Raw genomic sequence first — 20,871 nt, 5'->3', positions numbered from 1 at the left:
TTACCCTGTTCAAGCCTACCTTTGGGTCTACATCTTTGGAAGCACTAGGAGCTCATTGATACATGTCGCTTGTATTTCTTTATCTGCAGCACAATTCTGCAAGAAGACATGGTTGGCATTATTCTCTTTTGATTAGTGAGAATGTTAAGTCTCACAGCATTTGCACGATTTACTCTTGTCAACAACAATGCCAGGACAGGAGCTCTGGGCTCTCCTCCTTGTCTGGAGCTCCTCCATGCACACCTGCTGCCATGGGATGGCACTGATGGCTGCAGCCATGCACTAGCCCTTCTTTACTTTCAGATAGATAGCTCTATTTCCTTAGATAACTGACGTGGCCTCACATTGTAGGGAGCAGCCAGGCAACAGATCATAATCAGGGCATGTTGTTATGCCTCTTACTTGGCAATTTCAGTTCTTTCTGGGTGGTTATGCCACATTTTCAGCTCACACCCATTTTTCCTGTTTCAAAACCACAAACTAGTTCTCTGGCAGATAGAACATTCTTCAGCACAGCCTCTGATTAAATTACTATCTGGCTCATTTAAACCTTTAAACACCTGTGAATGAGACTGTCCCCTGCCCTTTCCTACCTGCTGAAAGGTGTCTTGGGGCTTCCAAGCTCACACCCTGTGTTGAGCAATTAAAAACAACTACTTCCAGACTGTCTTCACCAGAGTTGTTAGGGAGTCTGGGAAGATTTCTAGGTAGTTCCAACTCTGGCCACAGGATGGATTCACTTCCCATCCTGTGTGTGTCTTGGTTGACTCCAGCACCAGCAGCAGGGTGACTTTGGCCTCATTCATTCACACAGACTTATGCTGTGGAACCCTCTACTGATGCCCTGGTTCTCTTGGGCCTTGCTCAGGCCTCGAGGCTTTGGCTCGCTTGCCAAGGGAACGGAGGAACAACATGAAACCATCACATCTACATGAAGTCAGGCAGTCAGAGGGATGACAGTCCTGAAAACTGTCCTGTTAACTTCCTGGAACATAAATGCTAACAAGATTGTTAAGCAATTCTACCAATTTAGAATAATTATGTATATTAACTGTACAAAAGCAGTAGAGAGAGGCTTGGATTGTTTAAAGGAAATATAAGTATGCAGTTCTAACAAGTGACTTATAATTGCACATCTAATGAAATTATCAGAACTGAAGAAGTGTCATGAAATACAATATCATGACCTTTTTTTTTAAATACATGTAAAGAAGATTAGTTTCCAACCAAGCCACAAAAAGTTTAATAAGAATGGCAGAAAATTTTAAACTAAGAATTAGATCTAAAACTTTGCCATGCAAGGTGAGTTAAGTCCTAGAGATCCACTGTATAACATAGACCCTGGAGTTAACAGTACTATATTGTATACTTAAAATTTGCTAAGAAGTTAAATCTTATGTTAAGCCCCCTTATCATTGTTCAAAGAGTAATGACATCACTTTTACAATATGCAAAGCATAATCACAACTTCATTTCCCTCTATTCTTTCAACAGGTCCAGAAAAGATAGACCAGCTATTCTGATCTCTGTTTTCCTTGACTTCAAAATCAAATAGCTTCCAACTCTTCCATGCCTCATACTGTGGTGGTGGTAGTGGAGGAGCAGAGGCTGAGCCCTGAACCCAGACCTCTGACTTCATATCCATTAACTGTCTATACACCAGTGTGTTGAGATACAAACTCCATCGTGAAATAGTATTGACTACTTAACCATTGAAATAAGTTTGAATAAATATATGTTTTCTAGACTTAGGGAAATTTTTATGTTCCCTGATCAAATTCCTAACGTGGCCCGGCTAGTGTGGCTCAGTGGTTGAGCATTGACCCATGCACCAAGAGGTCGCTGGTTCAATTCCCCGTTAGGGCACATGCCCAGGTTGTGGGCCAAACCCCCAGTGGAGGGCATGAGGGAGGCAGCCAATTGATGTTCTCTCTTATTGATGTTTTTATCTCTCTCTCTCCCTCTCCCTTCCTCTCTCTCTAAAAAAAAACAAACAAAAACAAACAAACAAACAAAAAACCCAAAACAAAACCCAAATTCCTAATGTGGCACCTTGGGAAAAAAATCCCTAAAACATGTCTTTACTGTAAATTTCATTGTGTGTGAGTCCCTAGATTTTATGATTCTTTCTATCACTTCACACAAAGCTTAGCTAATGAAGAAGACAAAAGAGTGATATCATGTCCACAGTTTCTGACTCTTATTTTTGGCCAAAAACATCTGCAAAGCTGTAAGAAAAAAAGATCTCTTATCCTCTGAGATGATATGGAAAGTATTATGCTAACGAAACAAGCCAAGCAGAAAAAGACAAATACCACATGATCTCACTTATTTGTGGAATATAATGAACATAACAGTTTGAGGAATAGGATAGACCCAGAGACATGGAAGTAGGGTACAGACTGACAACCCTCAGAAGAGGGAGTGGTGGGTGTTGGGAAGAGATAAGAATTTATATGCATGTATGCATAACCGATGGACGAACAACAAAGCTGAGTATGGGGTGGGGGGGATGGGGAGGAGGGTGTCAATGGGGAAAAAAGGAGAAACATCTGTAACAAAAATAAATAAATAAATAAAATAAATAAAAATTAATTAAGAAAAAATCTGCAAAGCCCCTTGCTATCATAAGTAAGTAAGCTCAGAACGCCATATGTCACGGAATATCCAGCTAGTCAATCTTGAGCGCAGTCTTCAAAAACAATATAATCTGAGAAAAAACACTGGAGGCTGAAGAAACATTGGTTCTTCTCAAATTTATCAGAAACTATTCAATGCAAACCACATTTTTGTTTTGTTTTGTTTTTGGTATGTGCCCCTAGCGGAAACCGAACCCAGGACTCTCTGGTCTGCAGGCCGACACTCCAACCGCTGAGTCAAACCGGCCAGGGCGCAAACCATATCTTTTTTGTGTAATGTGACTGATTGGCACTGATAGATGGTATTGGTATCTCACGATATATCGGAACATTAGATTTCCTGCTGACAAAGTTCTGGGTAGGTTTGTGAAACCAAGTAAAATTATTAGAAAATACTATATTGACTTTTCATGTTCAAGGCTCTAGTTTCTGAAGTCTTTAGTGCCTAGGGAAGGTCACTGCCATTGGGAGTGAGAGCTTGATTGATTAGAATAGAGATGTGTCTTTGAAAAGATTGAATTGCTAGCTTTAAAGGATCAAATTTAACTCTCAAGAGGGAGGCTGCCTTTATAAGTTTTTCCCTTAGATAGTTGTGATTCTTTTTTTCATGTCTTGAAATAGAAAATTGGGGAAGATCATACTATGTGAGTAGTCTTGTGTAAATTGTCCCTCAGGTCTAGATCTAGAGATTATAATCTATTAGTAGAAAGCTGAAAAAAATCCACAAAATACAAGCAAAGCAATAAATTGTTTTCTCACTTCTGATGACCTCTGTAGGAGGTTGCACTTAGTGGGAGTGGACATTTAGTTAGAAAACTAAAAAATTGAAGAGCACTTAGTAATTGCTTGCCGGCTGGGCTGCTGTGCCCCTGAATACACCATGCCTCTTCATCTAACTGCAATGTGACTTCAATCTGATTTAACTCAGTTTTTTCTTGTTTTTAAAATTTATTTTTGTTACAGATGTTTCTACTTTCCCCCGCATTGACACCTTACTCCAGTTCCTCCTCCCCCCACCCCAGCATTATTGCCTATGTCCATTGGTTATGCATACATGCATACAAATTCTTTGGTTTATCTCTTCCCTCCTTCCTGTCCCCCTCATTTGAGGTTAGTCAGTCTGTACCCTACTTCTATGTCTCTGGGTCTATTTGGTTCATCAGCTTATTTTGATCATTATATTCCACAAATACGTGAGATCATGTGATACTTGTCTTTCTCTGACTGGCTTATTTTGCTTAGCATAATACTCTCCAGGTCCCTCCATATTGTCTCAAAGGATTAAGAGATCTCTCTTTCTCCTTTTCTTTTTTTTTTTTTTATCCTCACCTGAGGATATTTTTCCATTTTTTTGTACAGATAGAGTGGGAGGGAGAGAGAGGAAGGGAGAGACAGATAGAAACATCGACGTGAAGGGACACATCGAGTGGCCACCACCCGCACGACCAACCAGGGCCGGGGACAAACTGCAACCAAAGTACTTGCCCTTAGCGGGAACCGAACCCGGGTCTCTCCGGACCGCAGGCCGACGCTCTAACCGCTGAGCCAAACTGGCCAGGGCAAGAGATCTCTCTTTCTCACAGCTGCATAGTATTCCATCATGTATACTTACCACAGCTTTTTTATCCACTCATGTATTGATGGACAGTTGGGCTGTTTCCTGATCTTAGCAATTATAAATAGTGCTGCTATGAATCTAGGGGTACATATATTATTTCTGATTGGTGTTTCAGGCTTCTTAGGATATATTTCTAGAAGTGGGATCACTGGGTCAAATGACACCTCCATTTTAAATTTTTTGAGGAAGTACAATATTGTTTTCCGTAGTGGCTGCACTAGTCTGCATTCCCACCAACAGTGTATTAGAGTCCACTATTCTCTACACCCTCACCACCACTTGTGTGATGATTTCTTGAAGGCAGCCATTCTGATAGGTGTGAGGTGATACCTCATTGTCACTTTAATTGGCATCTCTTTGATGTTTAGTGATGGCTGAGCATTTCTTCATATGTCTCTTGGCCATTTGTATGTCCTGTTTGGAGTGGTGTCTATTTAGATCCTCCACCCATTTCTTAATTGGATTCTTTGTCTTCCTTTTGTTGAGTTGTATGAGTACTCTATATATTTTGGAGATTAACCCCTTTTCTGATGTATTGTTGGCAATTATGTTCTCCCATATAGTGGGTTCCCTTTCCATTTTAATGCTAATTTCTTTTGCTGTGCAGATTTTTAGTTTGATGTAGTTCCATTTATTCATTTTATTCCTTTGTTTCTATTGCCTTAGGCATTGTATCAGTGAAAATTCTGCTGCATATGATGTCTAAAATTTTGTTGCCTACACTTTCTTCTAGGATTTTTATGGATTCACAAGTCACATTTAAGTCTTTTATCCATTTTGAGTTTATTCTTGTGTATGGTGTAAGTAGGTGTTCTAGCTTCATTTTTTTTTAATGTAGCTGTCCAATTTTCCCAACATTATTTATTAAAGAGGCTGTCTTGATTCCACTGTATACTCTTGCCACCTTTGTCAAATATTAATTGCTCAGATTGCTTTGGGTTAATTTCTGGGTTTTCTGTTCTGCTCCATTGATCTATATGCCTGTTCTTGTACCAGTACCAGGCTGTTTTGACTATAGTGGCTTTGTAGGATAAACTGATATCTAGTACTGTGATCCCTCCCACTTTGTTTTTCTTTTCAAGATTGCTGTGGCTATTTGGGGTCTTTATGACCTCTTTTCGAGTATTTGTTCTAGTTCCGTGAAATATGTAGTTGGTATTTTAATGGGGATTGCATTGAATCTATAGATTGCTTTGGGTAGTATGGACATTTTAATTATGATAACTTTTCCAATTCATGAACAAGGTATATACTTCTAATTTTTTTTTTTATCTTTCTCTATTTCTTTTTCCAATGTCCTATAGTTTAATGAGAACAGGTTCTTTACTTCTTTAGTTAAGTTTGTTCCTAGGTATCTTAGGTTTTTCGCTACAATGATAAATGGCATTCTTTTTAAGTTTCTCTTTCTGTGAGTTCATTATTGGTGTATAAGAATGCCATCAATTTTTTTATGTTAATTTTGTATCCTGCTATTTCGTGAAATTTATTTATTAAATCTAGTAGATTTTTGATGGAGTCTTTAGGGTTTTCTCTGTACCATATCATGTCATCTGCAAATCATGACAGCTTCACTTCCTCTTTTCCAATTTGGATCTCTTTTATTTTTTCTTCATGTCTAATTGCTGTGACTAAGACTTCTAGAACTATGTTAAATAAGAGTAGCAAAAGTGAGCTTCCCTGTCTTGTTTCTGTTCTTAAGAAAAATACTTTTATTTTTTGCCCATTGAGTATGATGTTGGCTGTAGGTTTTTCATATATGCCCTTTATTATGTGGAGATATGATCCCTGTATTCCCACACTGCTGAGGGTTTTTATCAGATGGGTGCTGGATTTTGTTATATTTTCCTGTTCAGAGTCTATTGATATAATCATAGGATTTTTCTTTTTCATTTTGTTTATGTGGTATATCACAATTATTGATTTGTGAATATTGTACCAGCCTTGCATCCTTGGGATGAATGGCACTTGGTCATGGTGAATAATTTTTTTAATGTATTGCTGGATTCGCTTTGCTAATATTTTGTTAAGGAATTTGGCATCTATAATAATCAGGGATATTGGCCTGTAGTTTTCTTTCTTTGTAGTGTCTTTATCTGGTTTTGGAATTAGAATTATGCTCGCCTCAAAAAATAAGTTTGTAAGTCTTTGTTCATTTTGGATTTTTTTTGGAATAGTTTGAGGAGAATGGGTATTAGATCTTCTTTGAGTGTCAGTAAGATACCCCCATGAAGCCACCAGGCCTGAGCTTTTGTTTTCTGGGAGTTTCTTGATTACATATTCAATTTCTTTTGTTGTTATTGGTCTGTTCAAGTTTTCTGTGTTTTCCTGGTTCAGTTGTGGGAGACTGTGTGTTTCTAGAAATATGTCCATTTCGCATAGATTGTCCAATTTGTTGGCATATAATTGTTCATACTATTTTTTAACAATCCTTTGTATTTCTGTGGTGTCAGTTGTTACTTCTCTTTTATTAGTGATTTTGTTTATTTGGGTCCTCTCTTTTTGTTTCCTGTTGAGTCTGGCTAAGGGTTTATCAATCTTATTTATCTTTTCAAAGAACCAGCTCTTGGTTTTATTGATCTTTGAATGATTTTTTTTTTAGTCTTTATGTTGTTTATTTCTGCTCTGATCTTTACTGTTTCTTTCCTCTACTTGCTCTGGGCTTTTCCTTTTGTTTACTGTCTAGTTCTTTAAGTTATATCGTTTGAAAGTCAATTAGAAGTTTTTCGTGTTTCTTGAGGTAGGCCTCTCGTGCTATAAACTTCCCTCTCAGGGTGTCTTTCACTACGTCTCATAGGTTTTGTGTTGTGTGTTGATTTTCATCGGTTTCCAGAACGTTTTTAATTTCTTTATTGATCCCCTTGAACCCACTGAACTCATTCATTTTTAAATAATATGCTATTTAACCTCCATGTGTTTGAATGTTTTTGCTGTAATTGATTTTTAGTTTCATGCCACTGTGATCTGAGAAGATGCTTGATATGATTTTAATCTTATTCAACTTATAGAGACTTACTTTGTGTCCTAACATGTGCTCTGTCATTGAGAATGTCCCATGTGTACTTGAGGACAATTTGAATTCTGCTGTTTTGGGGTGTACATCCTTATAAATATCTGTTAAATCTAATTGATCTAATACATCATTTAGAGTCTCTGTTTCCTTGTTAATTTTTTGTCTAGAGCTTCTACCCAGTGTTGTTAGTGGGGTGTTAAAGTCCCTGGCTATGATTTCATTGCTATTGATTTCTCCTTTGAAATTCTCCAGAAATTTTTAAATGTATTTAGGTACTCCTATGTTGGATGCTTATATGTTTCACATGGTTATATCCTCCTGTTGGATAGATCCTTTCAATATTATGTAGTGGCCTTCTTTGTCTCTAGTTATGGCCTTCATTTTGAAGTCTATTTTATCAGATATGAATATGGCTACCCCAGCTCTTTTTTTCCTTTCAATTTGCTTGGACAATTTTTTCCATCCCTTCACTTTCAACCTATATGAGTATTTTATTGTTAAGTGGATCTCTTGTAAACAACATATATATGAATTATATTTTCTCATCCATTCAGCTACTCTGTGTCTTTTGATCTGAGCATAGTCTATTTATGTTTTAGGTTATTATTGATATGTAATTTTTTTTTTTTTTTTTTTTCCGAGGTGTAGTGGTAACATTTATTGGGTTAGAAAGAAAAAACTGCTGTCAGGTTTCTGGTGTCCCATCTCTGTCCATCTCACTGTGGAAGAAGTCCCGCCTTGTCTCTATCACACCAGAAGAGCAGCAAGGGTGCAGAAACATCTGTGCCATCAGTTTAGTCCAGCTTAGTTTTTGTCCTCGTCAGGCTAGCTTAGCTCTGTTCCCAACTGAAATCCAGCCAGTGCTGTGTGGCCTACTCAGCCAGGCCCGTGTTTGGACCTTCCTGGAGCCCACGCATGGGACTGTGTGGCTGCTGGGCTCATACAGCCGCTAGGCCCACATGACTTGGGCTCTGGCAGAGGGAGGGCAGACTGGACTGGAATTGTGTGGGGACACTCGGAATCTGGAGGGCACTCAGAGCTTTTGCTGAGTTGTGGCCACACAGGACGGTGGTCATCTTACTCCTTCCCAGGGCTCTGGGGAGAGGCGGTGGCCCCTCCCTTTGATATGTACTTATTTATTGCCATTTTTGTTTATTATGGTTATGTTTCTCTTCCTATTTCTTCTACTTATTATAGCAGTCCTTTTAACATTTCTTGCAGTGCTGAGTTGGTGCTAACATATTCCTTTAGCCTTTTTTTTAAATTTATTTTTGGTCTGGAAGCTCTTTATTTCACCTTCTATTTTTAATAATAGCCTTGCTGGATAGAGTAGTTTTGGGTTCAGATTCTTGTTTTTCACTACCTTGATTACTTCATGCCTTCTGGTCTGTAGTGTTTCTGTTGAGAAGTCAGCTGATAGCCTTATGGGGGTTCATTTGTAGGTAATCTGTTGTTTACCTCTTGTTGCCTTTAGGATTCTCTTTGTCTTTAATTTTTGGCCTTTTAATTATTATGTATCTTGGTGTGGGCCTCTTTGGGTTTTTCTTACTTGGGGTTCTCTGTGCTTCTTGAACTTATATACATTTTTCTTCACCAAGCTAAGGAGATTTTCTGTCAGTATTTTTCAAATAGATTCTCTAACCCTTGCTCACTTTCTTCTTCTTCTGAACTCCTATGATGCAGATTTAGTTATGTTTCATATTGTCCCACAGTTCTCTTAGGCTGCCTTCCTGTTTTTAAATTGTTTTTTCTTTTTGGCTCTCTGATTGGGTGATTTTTTTCTACTCTGTATTCTAATTCATTGATCTGGTCCTTGGCTTCCTCTAGTCTGGTGGTCCCTCCTTGCAATATGTTCTTTATTTCTGCTATGTCATTTTTCATTTTCAATTCATTAGTTTTCAATGCTTCTATATCTTTACTCATGCTGTTAAGCTTCCTCATGATTATTACTCTGAACTCTACCTGATATCTTGCTTAATTTCATTTAATTTATTTCTTCTTCTGTATGATTCTCTTGTTCTTGTATTTGGGATTTGTTTCTTTGTTTCACCATTTTGGCTGTCTCAGTGGGCTTTAGAGCCTGCAAAATTTCTCCTGTGGGTGTCAGTATTTTGCTCACTGTGGCTCCCTCTACTGGGTTTGGATGAGTGTAGGAGGACCCATGTTAAATGCCTCTGTCAAGTCTTACTTTCCTGGGTAGATTTAAAAACCAAGGAAAGGTTCAGTTATCCTCTAGCTTTTTTGCCTGGAGGCTATTAGTCTCAGTTACTTGATGAGCCTCAATTTGTAGCCCTCCGCTGAGTAAAAAATCCCTCTGGTGTAAGATCATTTTCAGTGGGTGGGGCACTTGCTGGCTATCAGACTCTAGATGTTAATAAGTCTCAAATTGCATTTCTCTGGCCTGGCTTGGTGGTGTTGAATTCTAGTGGGAGGGGCTATTGTTTCCACCTGGGGCTCTGGGAAGAGGCTCTTTGAGTAATACGGCTAATGTCCTGTGAGGGAGTGATTCAGCACAAAACACCCAGTGTCTTCCCATCCAGCTCTCTCTTGAGCCACTAGCCCCATACACTCTCCACAGTTCCAGACCAGTCCACCTTCCATCTGCTGGAGCCCAGGGTGAGTGGCTGTAGCTGATTTGGTGCTTTAAAAAAAACCCTGCTTTCTCAGTGGGATGTGTGCACAGCTAATACGGCTCTCTGCTGCTGTCCATGGGCTTCTAACCTGCCCTAATATGCATCTGCAGTTTCTACCAGGCTTGATTTGGTGTCCTTTCCCTGTCCTTGTTTATATGGGTTCTCTCCAGATGCTTTTTGTTTGATTTTTTAAAAAATGATTTGTCTTTATTTTAGTTGTAATTCTAGTTTGGTCCTGGGACACGGTCTGTGTAGCTTTTATTTACTCCACCACCATTTTCCCCTTCTCTAACTTAGTTTTCCTGTATGTGATGGCATGCCACAATGGTGGGCATTTACCAGCCTTCTCTTGAAGCATATGTCAGGCTGCTGATCTGGACCATTTTTATTGAGGTCAGATGGTAATCTCTGTGTTCAAGTCCCTTCTAAGTCAAGCTGTATGGGGCTCCAAAGGCAAATTGAAACCTTACTTCTCCAGGGGACACAGAAGTAAGTATGATACTCAGAGATGTTCTAGGCAGGGCATTTTCTGAGTCAAACCACCTTTTATTCCCAGTTCGTGATAAACTGGCACTTGCATAATAAGGTCAACTGATAGATAAGGTGGTTTTGAAGTTTTAAAATTACTTAATTTATATGGTCTTGACTAGATAGAATACTCACAGAACAAAATTCAGAAAAGTACATGGAAAAAGTTACTTTTCTTGCTTTTATTCCAAAGAACCAATTTTTCTCCCTGGTTGACATTTATTTTTACACATTTTTTTTGTCCTTCCAGATATAGTGTATATCTACACTGATATATACACATACACAGATTCACGTTTTAGGTGCATATGATTTTTATACAAATGGTTGTGTACCCTACCTTATTTTTATTGTTTATGCTTTTTATTTATTTACTTAAAATATTTTTATTGTTGAAAGTATCAGTGATGTTACCCTTTTTATCCTCATTGACCCCTTCCACCCTGCTTCTGTCCCCCCCAAGAACTTCAGCACACTGTTGTCTGTGTCCACTGGTTATGCATATATGCATATAAGTTCTTTGGTTAATCTCTTCCCATCACTCATTCCTCTGAGATTTGTCAGTCTGTTCCCAGCTTCCATGTCTCTGGATCGATTTTGTTCATCACTTTATTTGTTCATTCAATTCCACATATCTGTGAGATCATGTGATACTTGTTTTTCTCTGACTGCCTTATTTCACTTAGTGTAATACTCTCAGGTTTCTCCATGTTGTCTCAAAGGGTAAGAGATCTGTCTTCCTTGCAGGTGCATAATATTCCATTGTGTAGATGAACCACAGCTTTCCCCCTTTTTAAATTAATCTTTATTGTTTAATGCATTACAGATGTTTCTTCTTTTTTTCCCTCTTGACCCCTCCCTCCCACTCTCCTCCTGTCTTTCCCACACTATTGTCTGTGTCTATTGGTTATGCATATATACATAGAAGTTCTTTAGTTTCTTTCTTTCCACCACACCTCCCTGCTTCCCTTTGAGGTTTGTCAGTCTAACAACCAATTTGTACCTCTTTTTTTTATCCTCTCTTGAGGACATTTTTCCATTTTCTGTTCGGACAGAGTGGGAGGGAGAGAGAGGAAGAGAGAGAGAGAGAAACATCGATGTGAAAGGGACACATCGAGTAGCTGCCTCCTGCACGACCCAACCAGGGCCGGGGACAAACTGCAACCAAGGTACGTGCCCCCAGCGGGAACCAAACCTGGGCCTCTTTGGACCACAGGCCGACGCTCTAACCGCTGAGCCAAACCGGCCAGGGCCAATTTGTACTTCTTAATCACTTCATCTTTTTCACCCAACTCCTCGCTGATCTGAAAACCAACAAAAAGTTCTCTGTATCTATAACTCTGTTTCTGTTCTGCTTGTTCATTTTGTTTGCAGATTCAATTGTTGATAGATATGTATTTATTGCCATTTTATTGTTCATATTTTTTCCTTTGATCTTTCTTTTTTATTTTTTTATCTTTATTTTTTTATCTTTATTGTATTACAGATGTTCCTCATTTTTCCCCCATTGACCCCCTCCTCCCCACACACACACCCTTCCTGCCTTTTTCCACACTGTTGTCATACATATAAGTTGGTCATACATATAAGTTCTTTGGTTTATTTCTTCCCACCATCTAACCCCCTTCTCTTTGAGGTTTGTCAGTCTAGCAATCAATTTGTTCTTCATAATCCCTTCACCTTTTTCACCCATTCCCCCAACCCCACTCCCATCTGGCAACCAAGAAAATGTTCTCTGTATCTATGAGAATGTTTCTGTTCTGCCTGTTCATTTTGTTTGTAGATTCCATTGCCAATAGATATGTATTCATTGCCATTTTGTTTGTTCATATATTTTATCTTTTTCTTCAAGAAGACCCTTCAACATTTCATATAATAACAGTTTGGTGGTGATGAACTCCTTTAACTTTTTTCTTGTCTGGAAAAGTCTTTATATAGCCATCGATTCTAAATGACAGCTTTGCAGGATAGAGTAATCTTGGCTGTAGGTCCTTGCTTTCCATCACTCTGAATATTTCTTGCCACTCCCTTCTGGCCTGCAAAGTTTCTTCTGAGAAATTATGGGGGGAACTCCCTTGTAGGTGACTAACTGCTTTTCTCTTGCTGCTTTTAAGATTCTCTTTGTCTTGAACCTTTTGTATTTTGATGATGATGTGTCTTGGTGTAGGCCTCTTGGGGTTTATCTTGTTTGGGACTCTCTGTGCTTCCTGGACTTGTATGTCTGTTTCCTTCACCAAGTTAGGAAAGTTTTCGGCCATTATTGTTTCAAATAGGTTTTTGATTTCTTGCTCTCGCTCTTCTCCTTCTGGCACCCCCAAGATGCGAATGTTGGCATGCTTGAAGTTGTCCCAGAGGCTTCTTACACTCTCCTCAGTTTTTTGGATTCTTTTTTCTTTTTGGTGTTCTGATTGGGTGTTTTTTGCTTCTTTGTATTCCTAATCGGTGGGTTGCTTCTTGGCTTTACCTACTCTACTATTGAATTTGTGTAAATTATTCTTTATTTCAGTTAGTGCCTCCTTCATTGCTGATTGTGTATTTATCATTTCTGACTGGTCCTTTTTTATGCTCTTGAGGCCCTCACTAAGTTTATTGAGCATCCTTATAAGCAGTATTTTGAACTTAGTATCTATTAGGTTGCTTATCTCCATTTCGCTTAGTTCTTTTCTTGGGGTTTTGTTCTGTTCTTGCATTTGGGACCTGTTTCTTTGTCTCCTCATTTTGGCTGCTTCCCTGTGTTTCTGTATATTACTTAACAAGAGGTATGGGGCTATCTGAGACCAGATTCTGCTTGTTTGAAAGAATTTAGGAAAATCTGAAGCAGGATCCAAGACAGGCCAATCCTATGGTTAAGCAACTGGCAACAGCTTGGGTGGGCCTGAAAGTTGGGTGGGGCGGGGCCTCATGGAATCACCAGGGTGGGGCAACAGTGTGAGCCAGGTTGCTGGAGTCCCAGATATGGCGACTGTCTGTCGCCCCAGGGAAGGGCTCACCAAAGGAACAAAGGCCCATGACAGCACGTTTGTCCCAGAGAAAGCCCCCTCTCCAGTCCTTGCTCCAGTGCCAAACAGCTCAGTTCTTACCTGTATGTCTCTGGTGCCCCTCGAGCTACCTCCCCTCCAAGCTTAGAGGGAACGAGTCTGATACGTCTGTGCGTGGGCCCTTTAAGAGGAGCTGCCTGGGGCTCCAGCTGCCTCAGCCTCCCTGAGCCTCAGTTCCCGCTGGTTTTTCCAGCCAGAAGTTATGGGGACTTCTCTTCCTGGCACTGGAAACCTGAACGGGGTGCCTGTTGTGGGATGAGAACCCCTCAGTCCTCAGGGAGGACCTTCCCAGCTGAGGTGTCCTCCTGATTTTTATCCACCACATGTGGGTGTGAGACCAACCCGTCGAGCCTCCGCCCCTCCTACCAGTCTCGATGTGGCTGCTTCTTTAATTTCGTAGTTGTAGGACTTCCATTCATCTTGATTTCAAGTTGTTTTGAATGATGGTTTTTCTGTAGTTTAGTTGTAAATTTGATGTGATTGTGGGAGAACACGATACCGCATTTACCTACGCTGCCATCTTGACCGGAAGTCTTCTTCTTACAATTCTTTATATCCCTGTGGTGTCAGTTGTTACCTCACCCCTTTTACTTATGATTTTATTTATTTGGTTTCTCTCCTTTTGTTTCTTGATGAGTCTGTCTAAAGGTTCATCAATATTGTTTATCATGTCAAATAAAGGGCTCTTAGTTTCATTGATCTTTTGTATTGTATTTTTTGTGTCTATGTCATTCATTTCTCCTCTAATTTTTATTATATCCTTTCTTCTACTTGTTTTAAGCTTTCCTTGTAGTTACTGCTAATTCTTTTAGTTGCATGATTTGATTATTCATTAGAACTTTTTCTTATTTCTTGAGGCAGGTCTGTAAAACTTCCCTCTTATCACTGCTTTTGTTGTGTTCCATAGATTTTGTGTTGTTGTGTGTTCATTTTGATTTGTTTGGAGGAAGTTTTTGACTTGTTCCTTGATCTCACTCTTAACCCATTCATTGCTTAATAACATCCGTTTGAATTTTTGCTTTTTATTGTAGTTAATTCTAGTTTTATGCCATTGTAATTCAAGAAGATGGTTGATATGATTTTAAACTTTTTGTATGTCTGGAGACTGTTTTGCGTCCTAACATGTGATCTATCTTTATGAATGTTCCATATGCACTTGAGAATAATGCACGTTCTGCAGCTTTACATTGAAATGTTCTGTAAATGTCAATTAAATCCATCTGATCTAGTGTTTTGTTTAGGATTGCTATTTTCTTCTTGATTTTTTTACTGGAATATCTATCCAGTGATATCAATGCAGTGTTAAAGTCTTCTACTATGATTGTATTGCTGTCTTTCCCTCTTTGACAGTCCTCCAGAAGTTGTAAAAATATATTTAGGTGCTCCTATATTGGATGCTTATATGTTTACCAGGGTTATATTCTCTTGATATGACCCTGTTAGTACTACTTAGTGACTTTCTTTGTCTCTTGTTATAGTCTTTGTTTTAAAGTCTATTTTGTCAAATATAAGTATGCAAATTTCCATTTGCTTAGAAAATTTTTTTCATCCCTTCATTTTTAACCTTTTATAGACAGCATATATTGGGTCATGTTTTCTTATCCATTGAGCTATCCTGTGTATTTTGATGGAAACATTTAAGCCATTTACCTTATGCTATTATTGAGAGGTACTCATTTATTGCCATTTTTATTTTTTATGTCTATAATCCTCTTTCTCTCTATTTCCACTCCGTTCAACAGTCCCTTTAGCATTTCTTGCAATTCTGGTTCGGTGGTAATAAACTCCTTTGACCTTTTATATTTGTTTGTTTTTGCCTGAGGAGCTCTTTATTTCATTTATAATTCTGAATGATAGACTTGCTGATAGAGTAGTCTTGGTTTCAGATCCATGCTTTTTGTTACTTTTAATGTTTTATATCATTCCCTTCTGGCCTATAGTGTTTCTGTTCAGATGTCAGCTGACAGCATTATGGGAGCTCCTTTTTAGGTAACTGAGTTTCTCTCTCTTGCTACTCTTAAGAATCTCTTTGTCTGTAATGTTTGTCATTTTAATTTTGATGTGTTTTGGTGTGGGTCTCCTTGTATTCCTCTTGACAAAAACTCTCTGTGCTTTCTGAACTTGTGTAACTTTTTCTTCACCAATTTAGGGAAATTTTCTGTCATTATTTCTTCAAACAATTTCTGTATCCCTTGCTCACTTTCTTATCTCTCTTGTACCCCTATGATGTGGATATTGTTACATTTTATATTGTCCCAAAGTTCCCTTATACTCTCCTCATGCTTTTTAAGTGTTTTTTTTTTCTCTTTCTTTGTGTGTTCTAGTAGAGTGTTTTTTTCTACTTTGTCTTCCAAATTAGTAATTCACTCCTCTGCTTCATCAAGCCTTCTATTAATTCCTTCCAATGTATTATTGATATTGAATATAGTATTCTTAATTTTTGACTATATCTTATTCATGGTTTCTATGTCCTTTTTCATGTTTATGAAGTTTCCACTATGTTCCTTGTTGTTCCCATTAAGTTCCTTGTAGTTCTCACTATGTTTTTTGGGCATTTTTATAGCCATTACACAGAACTCTGTGTCTGATAACTTGCTTACCTCCATCTCATTTAGGTCTTTTCCTTGAGATTTCTTCTTTCCTTTTAATTGGGCAGTCATTTGTTTGTTTGTTTTGTCTCTCCATTTTAGTTGTCTCTTTGTATTTGTTTCTATGTATTATATATACCTGCTATGACTCACAGTCTATGTAGGATGGACTTTTGTAGTAAATGTTCTGTGAGATCTTGAACTTATGAGCTGGATGCTCTAGGTGTGATGCTTTTGTGGGTTATTTGAACTTTCCTGTTGTAATTGGGTCTTGATCATTGTTTTCCTATTTGTGTGTGGGATCTCTTCTCTGGCTGGCTAATTGTGAGGCTCAACCATGATCACATTATGGAAGCTCTTGTACAGGTGCTGATAGCAAAAAACAAAACAAAACAAAACAAAACAAAAGAAACAAACAAAAAACATACAAAATATTCTGATAACAACAGCAAAATCAACCAAAAAAGAACAGAAAATTAAAAACCAAAAAAGAGAAAAAATATAGTATAAAAATATAGTAAACAAAAAAATATAGTAAACAAAAAAAGAAAGAAAGAAAGAAAGAAAGAAAGAAAGAAAGAAAGAAAGAAAGATGGAGATTCCAAGATGGTGGAAGATGAAGTGGAAACTACACTGACTTCCAGGACCAAACTGGAATTTCAACTAAAATAGAAAAAAATCATCTTGAATAACAAACAGAGACTATCTTGAGGGAACCCTTCTAACCAAGGATATAAAGAGGAGACCATGTTGAGTCTGGTAGAGAGTGTGGAGGCATGAGAGGGCTGGCTGGGATCCCACAGGCAGCCACTAAAGGGCTGTCAGGATATCTCATCTGAAAAATCTGGGGTCTAAACCCCAGGCAGCAACCCCAGCCCGCACCCCCAGCCCAGAACCAGGAAAAGTGCCCACATAACCTCTAGCTGTGAAAAGCAGTGGAGGTTCTGTTTGACAGGTAAAGACAGGTAGAAACACAAGCACACTCTTAAAGGGCCAATGCACTAAATTTTGTTTGCATTACTCACCTTGGGCTCTGGCAGAAGGAGGGCAGAGTGGATTAGAGCTGAATAAGAAGTCTGGCATTGGTAGATCTGAGAAGAGAGCTGGACTGACTGCTGCCAGTGTCACTATTCTGTCATTTCCCCATGCTGCAAAAGCCATCTTTCTCAGGCAGGGTTTTGCCATCAATTTCAGCTTTAGCCTGGGAAGGGGGTGAAATAGTTCTACTCTTTGGAAACCCTCTTGCCCCACCCTGTGAAATTTATGCCTTTACGAAGACTACAACATAAGGCTCATTAAGTGACTGAGACTAGCAGTCAGTCTACAGGTAGAGGCAGATCTCTGGGTATTTTGATTCTTTCTCTTACCTGCTGTTGGTCCCAGGGCTAGTCAAAGTAGAACTTGGTGTGCGGGTAGGCCATAGCAGATTTACCTAGTACATAGAAACAAACCCAAACAGGCAGCTAAATTGGGGAGACAAAGAAAGAAGACCCAGATGAAAGAACAAGGGAATTCTCCAGAAGAAGAGCTAAATAAAATGGTGCTAAACAATTTATTAGATATAAAATTTAGAGTAATGATTATAAGAATGCTCAACAGCTTGAAAAAAGACATAGAAACTATGAAAAACAAGTCAGAAATGAAGAATGACAGCAGAGATAAATAATACACTAGAAGAAATAAACAGTAGATTAAAGGATGCTAAAGATGGAATCAGTAAATTAGAAGACAGGGTAAAAAAAAATCACCCAATCAGACCCCCCCCCCCCACCAAAAAAAAAAAAAACAATAAAAACAAAACAGAAGAACAGTTAAAGAGAGCTGTTGGGCAATATGGAATGTAACAATATTAGCATCACAGGAATACCCAAAGGAGAAAAAGTGATACAGACCTATTTGAAGATATAATGGCAAAAAACTTTCCTAATCTTTTGAAGAAAAGAGTCACACAAGTTCAGGAAGCACAGAGAGTCCCAAGCAAGAAAAAGCAAAAAGGCCTATACCAAGACACATTAAAATTAAAAGACCAAAAATGGAAGAGAAACAGAATACTAAAGGCAGCAGGAGGAATTTACAGAGAAGCTCCCATAAGGCTGACATGTAGTTTTTAAAACTAGCAATGCAAGAAATGTTAAAGAGACTACTGTAATAATAAGAAGAAAAATAAAGAGAGAGAAACATAGGCATAAAGAATAAAAATGGCGATAAATAAGTACCTATCAATAATAACCTTAAATGTAAATGGATAAGTGCCCCAATCAAAGACATATCAGAATGAAGAAGAAAACATGACTCATGTTTTTTTCTGTGTGTAAGAGATCTACCATAGAACAAAAGATTCACACAGGATTCAAGTAAAGAAATGGAAAAAAATTTTTTTCATGCTATTGGTAATGAAAACAAAAAATCAGGGTTGGCAATACTTATAGATGACAAAATAGACAAAGAAAATGCCATATCAAGAACCAAACAATGTCACTATATACTATTCAACAGACTAATTCATCAAGAGGATAGAACCCTGGTAAACATATATGCACCCAATATAAGAGGACCTAAATATATTAATATATTTTAAGAGAACTTTAAGGGAGAGATCAATAGCAATACAGTCATAGTAGGGGACTTTAACACCACACTGACCTCACTCAATAGATTTTTAAGACAAAATATCAACAACAAAAAAACAGTGACTCTAAATGACACACTAGATGAGATGGATTTAATTGAACATTTTATTCCTATTCTGCAGAATATACATTCATTTCAAGTGTAAATAGAAAATTCTCAAAAGTGGACCACATGTTAGAATACAAATTAAGTCTCTCCAAGTTCAAGAAGATTGAAATTACATCAAACATTGTCTCGGATAACAATGGCATGAAACTAGAAATCAACTATAATAAAAATACTCTAAAAAATTCAAACATATGGAGGCTAAATAATATATTATTAAACCATGAATGGGTTACTAAGGAGATCAAGGAAGAAATTAAAAACTTTCTTAAAACAAATCAAAAGGAATATGACAACAACACAAAATCTATGAGACCCAGCAAAAATGTCCTGAGAGGCAAGTTTATAGCACTACAAACCTACCTCAAGAAACAAGTAAAATCTCTAATAAACTAACCCTACAGCTAAGAGAATTAGAAAGAGAACAACAAGAAAAGCCCAGAGTAAGTAGAACGAGGGAAGTGATAAAGATCAGAGAGGAAATTAATGGCACAGACTAAAAAAATGATACAAAAGATTAACGAAAGCAAGAACTGTTTCTTTGCAAAGATAAACAAGATCAATGAATGTCTAGCCAGACTCAACAAAAAACAGAGAAGACCCAAATAAATAAAATCAGAAGTGAAAGATTTTCACAACTGACACTACAGAAATACAAATACTGTAAGATAATGTTACAAACAACTGTAACCTTATAAATTGGATAACCTTGGTGAAATGGACAAATTCCTAGAAATATACAATCTTTGATAACTGAATCAGGAAGAATCAGTTAATCTGAAAAGGCCAGTAACAACAGTGAAATTGAAGCAGTAATAAAAAAACTCACAGCAAACAAAGGTCCTGGTGAAGATGGCTTCACTGGGGAGTTTTACTAAATATTCAAACAAGAACTAACACCCCATTTTTAAACTTTTCCATAAAATTCAAGAGTAAGGAAGACTTTGAAGCTCTTTTTATGAAGCCAGCATATCCTAATTCCAAAACTAGACAGAGACACTACAAAAAAACACAAAAATTATAGGTCAATATCCCTAATGAACATAGATGCCAAGATTCGCAATAAAATACTAGCAAATCAGATCCCCCATCATATTAAATAGATATTCACCATGACCAAGTGGGATTTATCACAGGAATGCAGGGCTGATTCAATATTTACAAATCAATAAATGTGATACAAAAACAATTTTCTTTAAATCATTTAAACAAAATAAAAGATACAAATTATATGATCATGTCAATAGATGCAGAAAAAAACATTTGACAAAATCCAGAACCCATTTTTGATAGAAGCCCTGAGCAAAATGAAATAGAGGGATCATACCTCAACACAATAAAGATCATATATGAGAAACCTACAGCTAACATTATACGTAATATGCAAAAATTAAAAACCTTCTCTTTAAGAACAGGAACAAAATAGGGATGTCCAATTTCACCAGTCTTATGCAACATGGTACTGGAATTCTCAGCCACAGCGATCAGAGAAGAAGAAAAAGTAAAAGATATCCAAATTGGAAAGGAAGACGTGAAATGATCATTCTTCACAAATGACATGTGTTGTGTATAGAAAACCTTAAAGACTCAATTAAAAAACTACTAGATTTATCAGACTTCCAGTCAAGAAGGCAGCATAGGTAAATGTGGTACTTACCTCCTCTCTCAACCACATCAAAATTACAACTAAACTACAGGACAACCATAATTCAAAACCACCTGAAAACAAGTTGAATGGAAGTCTTACAGCAAAATTAAATAAGAAACCACACTGAAACTGGTAGGAGGGGCAGAGGCACAGATAGGCTGGTCTCACACCCAAGTCTGGTGGATAAAAATCAGGAGGATACCTTAGCTGCAAAGGTCCTCCCTGAGGAGCAAGGGGTTCCCATTCCACACCAGGTCACCAGCTCAGGTTTCCAGTGCCAGGAAGAGAAGTCCCTATAACGTATGGCTGGAAGAACCAGCAGGAACTGAGGCTGAGGGAGGCTGAGGCAACTGGAGCCCCAGGCAGTTCCTCTTACAGGGACAGTGCATGGACTTACTCAGACTTGCTCCCTTTGAGCCCTAGCATGGTAGAG

At 38.0% G+C, this 20,871-nt stretch overlaps 1 long non-coding RNA gene across 1 annotated transcript; it reads right to left on the bottom strand.

Annotated features, from left to right (window-relative positions):
* Positions 1 to 23: 23 nt before the first annotated feature.
* LOC118623358 lies at positions 24 to 17,487 on the bottom strand. The gene is made up of 3 exons (XR_004958269.1): positions 17,422 to 17,487; positions 17,080 to 17,255; positions 24 to 96 (listed from the first exon to the last, which is right to left on the bottom strand). It is a non-coding gene; the product is annotated as an uncharacterized LOC118623358 (long non-coding RNA).
* Between the last annotated feature and the right edge of the window lie 3,384 nt (positions 17,488 to 20,871).

Source organism: Molossus molossus, unplaced genomic scaffold (genome assembly GCF_014108415.1).
Source record: "Molossus molossus isolate mMolMol1 unplaced genomic scaffold, mMolMol1.p scaffold_m16_p_1, whole genome shotgun sequence".
NCBI classification, from domain to species: domain Eukaryota; kingdom Metazoa; phylum Chordata; class Mammalia; order Chiroptera; family Molossidae; genus Molossus; species Molossus molossus.
The sequence above is the reverse complement of the archived record's forward strand: the minus strand, read 5'-3'. Positions and strand labels throughout refer to the sequence as shown.